Genomic DNA, 7,372 nt, shown 5'->3' on the forward strand with positions numbered 1-7,372 from the left:
TTCCACAAATAAATGAACCTATGTTCTGATGTTTTAAAGCCAAAACACTAATTTGAGCAACATTTAATGAAAAAAAAAAAGAAAAAAAAATCTCTTCCAAGCAATTCAAGAATGATGTACAGCCAAAAAGGGTTTTTGATCATATGATTCAGTGCTGAATATAAAAAGCTTCACAGATCCTTTAAAGAGTTTAGCATTCTTATGAAGCTTACAGATTAACAAGCTATTTTAAGTCATTAATTAATCATCAGCTGGTTGCTGAAACACACAGGAAGTGTCAGATGAGTTTCCTCTCCGCTGGTGTAAAGCCAGAGCGGTGTGTGTGTTTGTGTTGTACGGAGCGCTCCGCCAGTCTAAGCAGAGTCATTCTCTAAGATCAACAGCGAAAACACCTGAGAAAACACAGTAATAGCACCTAAATTCTCCAAACTCCCCGTACGCACTCGTGTGTAAATATTAAGACATGTCAGTGTAATGTATACAGCCCAACAGAAACCTGCTCGTGTTTATATACATTTGAACCTGTGTGTTATTAAGCGGCTCGTTCTGTGTGTGCGTGTGCCAGAAGCGACTCGAGTCACGATGTGTCCCCAATGCACCTTTACACATGATCAAGTTATTTAGTTTGAACCCAACCTGAGCGAATAATGTCTAAGATCTGTTATAGATTGATTTAGAAGTCATCAGAACAACCCATAGAAATGCAGTGAGCAATAATGACATGAGCTGATCTCAATTAAAGAGCATTTTGCAATGGTTCTGTTTGTTTTCTTCATCTTCATGCAGAGTTCTTACTAACTGACTCTGAAAGGATTCTGCCAGTGTAGATGTAGCTTTATTTCTCTCTCACATGTGCTTTTTATTATTCTACATCTGCTTTGACCCTCCAAACCATGTCGGAAAGTTACCAAAAATCACTCACTCTGGCTTTACAGAACACATACACATGCACAAACACACAAGCTCAGAGCTGTTCAGAGAATGGGAATCTTCTCTTTCTTGTGGTTCTTTTGCAGCTTCCTAGTTAACATTCTGGCAAGGTTATCTCAATGTTATGAACAAATCTTCCAACAGTAATGTTAATAGAATACCAGTTTGTTAAAAGTTATATGGTCTTTAAAGGGGTGGTATAATGCCCTTTTCACAAGATGTAAAATAAGTCTTTGATATCCCCATGTGAAGTTTCAGCTCAAAATACCCCACAGATATTTGTATATAGCATGTTAAAATTGTCAATTTTTGAGGGTGAGTAAAAACACACCGTTTTTGTGTCTGTTCCTTTAAATGCAAATGAGCTGCTGCTCCCGGCACAGGGGGCGGAGCTTCAACAGCTTGCACTCACAGACATGCACTGAAAATGTCAAAAACTTAGCCTTTTATGTTCAAACTGAAGTCAGACAATGATGGAGAGACTCAAGAAGAAGTGACAACATGTAGAAGCAACAGGACATTTCTGAATGGTTAGTTGATGAATTTATGTAGCTGATGTGTAGTTATCTTCTAGTCAATGATTAGCATATTCTGTCTTGATAATCTATAAGTCGTGTTCTGGGGGCGGGGTTTATGTAAATTTTAGGGTTGGTGATGTCACTAACCTGGGAGGAATGTGGTGTAGTCTCTACCAGCCGTTTGTTGTAGTCCTTAAAAAGCGATTTCTTTAAAAGCAAATATCTCCCTTTGTTTTGAACTTTGAGCGTTGTAACTTTGCAGATGTTGTTTATGCTCAAACAGCAACATTACACACTAACTAAAGTTGGAAAAGTGAAATCATAATCAACCACCCCTTTAATAATGTTCTCAAAATGATAGCAAAAAAAAGTTTTCTAAATGTTACTACTTGTTTCAGAATGTTCAGAGAACATTAAAAAAGTAACAATGTTTGAAGAATGGAAGTGTGTCCATGTGTTAAAAAACTGGATGTTTTGAACTTTGAGAGAACATTCAGAAAAACTCTTTATAACTTAATGGGAATGTTAATAATACATTCTATATTTTTGTTGCATGGGTTTATGTGATTCACAGAGAATTGAAGAATTGGCTCCTTTTCAACTGAATTGGCCACAACACACAGGAAGTTGAACTTGAATGAATTTTCTGAACTGCAATTCAAAGAAATGCAACACATGTGATGAATTCTGGAAAATGAATATGAGAATAATAAATGACATGGTTCAGTTTTCAGGAAATGCATGAACTGATTAAATGAATGCAATGTCACTTTGAATAAAAGCATCTGCCAAATGCATGAATGTAAATATACATTTCTATTGGTGGTTTACATTTCAAACTTCTATCTACCCAAAAAGCATTCTCTATTCAATTCTGAATGTCATTTGACACCATTAGACATCAATTAAAGTGATACAGAATTACAGCTGATAAATACCAGGACAAAGACATACATCAACTAATAATTTATTTGTATATTTGATTAATTCAGTGGTCATTGCAGTTACAGAGACAGCAAATAAAACGGGTGATGAGAAGGAGAGAAACTCTCCCAGTACGTTAGACGGAAGAATATTCCTCATGTGGAAACTGCACATTTACTCATGTATGTACATCTTCATACAGACACACATCACATTCAGTCTAATGGATGTACAAATACATACACATATTCATTCATACACAGATATGAAAAATATACAGTCGTGTGCAAATGCCTGTGACTAATCTAAACGTTCGCTTTATTTCTGCTCATTTTAATGCAGAAAAGCTGTTTATTTGCTGCGAGTCTTCAAAGCTGGTTTAGCACATGCTCAGTCGGGATGGCAGTAAAATGTTCTTGCCAAAATGAATCAACCAAACATGAATTGTGGGAACTGTGCCCTAACTTTTTGCACACAACTATAAACACAAATACATTCGCACAAGCAGAAACATTCTGCACGTCTGCCGAATCCCTCCAGAAACAGAATTCAGTCTTTCTCTAAAATTGTTCATTTATTTAATGACATCAGGGTCATTAAAATCTGTAATCTGCACCGCTCATGCAGCAGGAAAGCTTTTATATGTTTATAGTCTCTCATCCAAACCACGTCCAGGAGTAAAAATGAAAATGGAAATTGCTGTGGAAATGGCATTTCCTTCTGCATCTCCACAACCTCGGCTAAGTTCAGGAGGGAATAATAGCGTACTAGTCAATGTTTGCACTACTTGAGTTGTTGTATTATTCTGATTTGCCACTTATATCAAATATTCTGCTTTTTAAAAATAGTATGTGAAACATTATTCAACAATAAGCATTTAGTATGCATCACATGACCTCATAAAGTTGCATGTTTTACTCGTCCCGTCTTGTAAATATGGTTGTTTTGCAATTTCAATCCAATTTTGTGCAAAAAGTTCTTAACTTTTGGCAGTCAGATCACCAAAAAAACCTGTTGATAGTAATTCCTGTGCATTTGTCACACTGCAAATGGAAGGTCAAGTCGAGTGCATTGCATTGTGGGATACAGTGTTACACGCAGAGCACTTGGCAACGTTTGGAATGGAGTATTATCAAATTGCTTACCATGCAGTAAACACTGCATGCAGTTTATTAATAAGAAAAGTATGTGAAATAGTATGCAGTATGGATGATAAACCAAATGCTAGTATGCTAATAGTATTCCATTCCGTACATATCCCTAGTCCAAGATTCTGAAGTATGTGAATATAATGATTCATTTGTCACTGCAGTGGCCACGTTCTGTGGTCGGTGTGCGTCATGATGTGTGTGAGAGTTTACCATAGTGTATCTACGGATGCTGGTAAAAAGTATTAACATTTTAACACTACTTCAGTTAACTCTCCTGTTAGTTTAACAAAAAAGCAAACATTGGCATACAAAAGACTAGTTATGGCATAAACACAGACATCTATCAACATAAAATACTCAAACAATAGAAATCATGTTATAAACATTCTGTCATCATTCACTCATTCATTTCTCTCTTCCGTGGAACAGAATATGAGACGTTGGTTAGGGCGGTGATTTGTTTTTTAACCAATAAAAGGGTTGTTTACTTCTTTAATGTGGCAAAGAGACAGTGTAAAACAAACGTTTGGACTGAAATTCATTTCAACATGATCAGAGCTATTTCATCTCAATTTAATCCTTCACTGTGATTCCTTCATTTCACTGAAAAATGAATGATATTTGACAAAGCAGATTCACTGAGGTCCCAAAGTTTGAAAGCCTGAAAATCTGCCATTTTTATTTATTTATTTTAAACCTAGAAACAAACAAAGTAAAAATAACATATAGAGCCAAGTTATGGTGTAAAATGTTGCCACTATTTCTAGTGATAGACTGATATTTGTGGCCATTATTAGTCAAATAATACTGGGAACATGATCTTGGTTGTTCATGTCAACTGCTGCACCAAATACCACTAAACTTTAAAGTGCCCCATTATGCTTTTTCAGATGTTACCTTTCATGTAGTGTGTAATAGAGCTGTTTGTGAATGTAAAAGGTCTGCAAAGTTTCAAAGATAAATGGAGTTATTGTCCCCCGAAAGAAAGAACTGATTCTGAATCTGAACTCTCTGAAACGAGTCGTCAGTAATTCCAGTCTCACTTCCTGCTCGAACATACGAAGAGTTGTAACACATTTGCATAATGCCAGCCTGTGGTCTTCATTAACTGCCCGCGAACAACATCTACTTTTTGTAGCTGAGACTGGAAGAGTTTGGTTCGTGTTATCATCATATGGAGAAGATGATGTTTTCTGCGCTATGAAAGCAAATCAACTTTGATGTGCTTCCTAAGAATGAGGACTCAGGCTCAAACTGATATGGTAAAACCGACGCCATCGTTACAGTTCGTATTACTGTGTATCAAGTGCTGAGGAAGAGTAGAAATTCAGATATGGTAATGGGTGTTTGGTTTCCGATGTTTTGGTAGACCAATCACAACAAACTGAGCCGTCTGACCAATCAGAGCAGAGGAGACCAATCACAACAAACTGAGCCGTCTGACCAATCAGAGCAGAGTAGACCAATCACAACAGACTGAGTCATCTGACCAATCAGAGCAGAGGAGACCAATCACAACAGACTGGGCCATCTGACCAATCAGAGCAGAGGAGACCAATCACAACAGACTGGGCCATCTGACCAATCAAAGCAGAGTTGACCAATCACAACAGACTGGGCCATCTGACCAATCAAAGCAGAGTTGACCAATCACAACAGACTGGGTCATCTGACCAATCAAAGCAGAGTTGACCAATCACAACAGACTGGGCCATCTGACCAATCAAAGCAGAGTTGACCAATCACAACAGACTGGGCCATCTGACCAATCAGAGCAGAGGAGACCAATCACAACAGACTGGGCCATCTGACCAATCAGAGCAGAGGAGACCAATCACAACAGACTGGGCCATCTGACCAATCAGAGCAGAGGAGACCAATCACAACAGACTGAGCCGTCTGACCAATCAGAGCAGAGGAGACCAATCACAACAGACTGGGCCATCTGACCAATCAGAGCAGAGGAGACCAATCACAACAGACTGGGCCATCTGACCAATCAGAGCAGAGGAGACCAATCACAACAGACTGGGCCGTCTGACCAATCAGAGCAGAGCAGCTTTCGGAAAGGTGGGGTTTAGAGAGAATGAATCCTTTATCGAACCGATTCAGACACTGAAAAAAGAGCTGATGCTGCAATATATATTCTGAGAAAATGAAAATGTTTTTCTTTCTTTTTTTTCTTCTTTTCTTTTTTTACCTTTGATGCATATAAACTTATTATAGTAGACCTCAAAAACAACATTAGGAACCTTTAAAATAGCATAATATGGACACTTTAATGTAAATTTTCAATGCAAATGGTTAATGCTGAAAATGCATTGGTCTCAGACTTTAAGACCGCACTGCATATATGTGTGTGTTTGACACACTTTCTCACAGTAAGAGATGCAAACAAGAACAACACACGTCATTATTCTCGTCTTTGTCTTGTCGTTTAAATGGTCAGACGGCAGATAAAAACCGAGACATTCAGTAGTAGAAGAGAAAGAGTGACAGACATCAGGACAGAGCATTAGCCCTGAAACATGCTCTACAAATGTATGCAAACACTCTCAGCAAAGCTCAATTTCAATCGTTGTTAGATTCAGAAACGTACCAGAATGCAATTCATGAAGCTGTGCAGATACACACTGCATTCTTGTCACGGCCACAAGAGGCATTAGGATAAACTGTCTTCTACAATGAATTTTCTATTACATACGGACTACTGTAGAAGGCTGGAAGACACTACACAATTTTTGCCCCGATTTACAGTCTGGAGGAGTCGACGCTAGTTGCCTAAAATCTGTAGATTCCGGAAATTTCACAGAAAATCATGTAGTGTATGACGGGCACAGATTTATTTAGCTTCAAATTATGAATCCGTCCAGTTGGAGGAGATCAAACATGTTTGATATTCTGAGCTGATTTAAGAACACACATTAGCTGCGTCCCAATTCAGAGGCTGCATCCTTCAAAGGCTGATTGCGTCACAGTTTATGTTCGGAACAACTTGAAAGTCTTTTAAAAGTCGTGTAGTGTATTCCAACCTTAAGTTTAGTTAAACTGTTGACATCGCGCTACCTGAACATAACACAACTGGTTTAACGGAAAATTTGATCATTATTTACTTGCCTCATATCATTCAGAACTTATATGCTAGTATTTCCCATGAAAACAAACAGATTTTTGAATAAATCAGTAGTGACCACGGCTAAACCACTACAACTCATGGACTATAATCATGAACATCTGACACCATTTGATGACTTTAATTAGTCAATATTCACTGATAATCTCCTCTCAGTTGTGCTCTGATTTAATTCAGACATCATATGGATTACTTTTATAGTGATTTTTGTCATTTTTGTGGAGCTTAATCCGTATTTATATGGAAAAGAAAGCAATTTTCCTCTTGCATTCCACAGAATAAAACACTATGGGCTTTTGAAATGACATTAGTGTGAGTAAATGAAGAAAAAATATTCATTTTTGGGTGAATTTTGAGTGAACCATCACTGGAATGACAGACATTTGTTCCCACCACAGTAACTCAGAAAGCATGTTAAATATGCCCAGTGAAACCATGTTTGCCACACATTCATGCATTTGCATACTTGTACAGAGTGTTTCTTTCGATAGGACTGTTAATGGACATTTCTGCACTATAAAAAATCCTTCAGTATCAAAGTAGACATCCACACGTACGGCACACAACCCACAGCTATGAGAAGGCTTAATAATGTCTTCAAACGTGAAATTATCCAGGCTGACGATGATGACGATGAAGATTTTGAGGTTTTCAGAACTGAAGCGAGCAGCATGTGGTGAACACCAGTGTGACCAACGGATGAAGGCCACAAAGAC

The 7,372-nt window shown here is 37.8% G+C and overlaps 1 protein-coding gene across 2 annotated transcripts in view; it reads right to left on the reverse strand.

Annotated features, from left to right (window-relative positions):
• Positions 1 to 2,406: 2,406 nt before the first annotated feature.
• ntn2 (netrin 2) overlaps positions 2,407 to 7,372 on the reverse strand; it is a 32,223-nt gene continuing 27,257 nt past the window's right edge. For both annotated transcript variants that reach the window (XM_084103172.1, XM_084103173.1), the window contains one exon: positions 2,407 to 7,372. This exon is cut by the window's right edge and continues 680 nt beyond it. The gene's annotated coding sequence lies outside the window, so the exon portion shown is untranslated.

Source organism: Abramis brama (genome assembly GCF_963993115.1).
Source record: "Abramis brama genome assembly, chromosome: 24".
Taxonomy (NCBI): Eukaryota; Metazoa; Chordata; class Actinopteri; order Cypriniformes; family Leuciscidae; genus Abramis; species Abramis brama.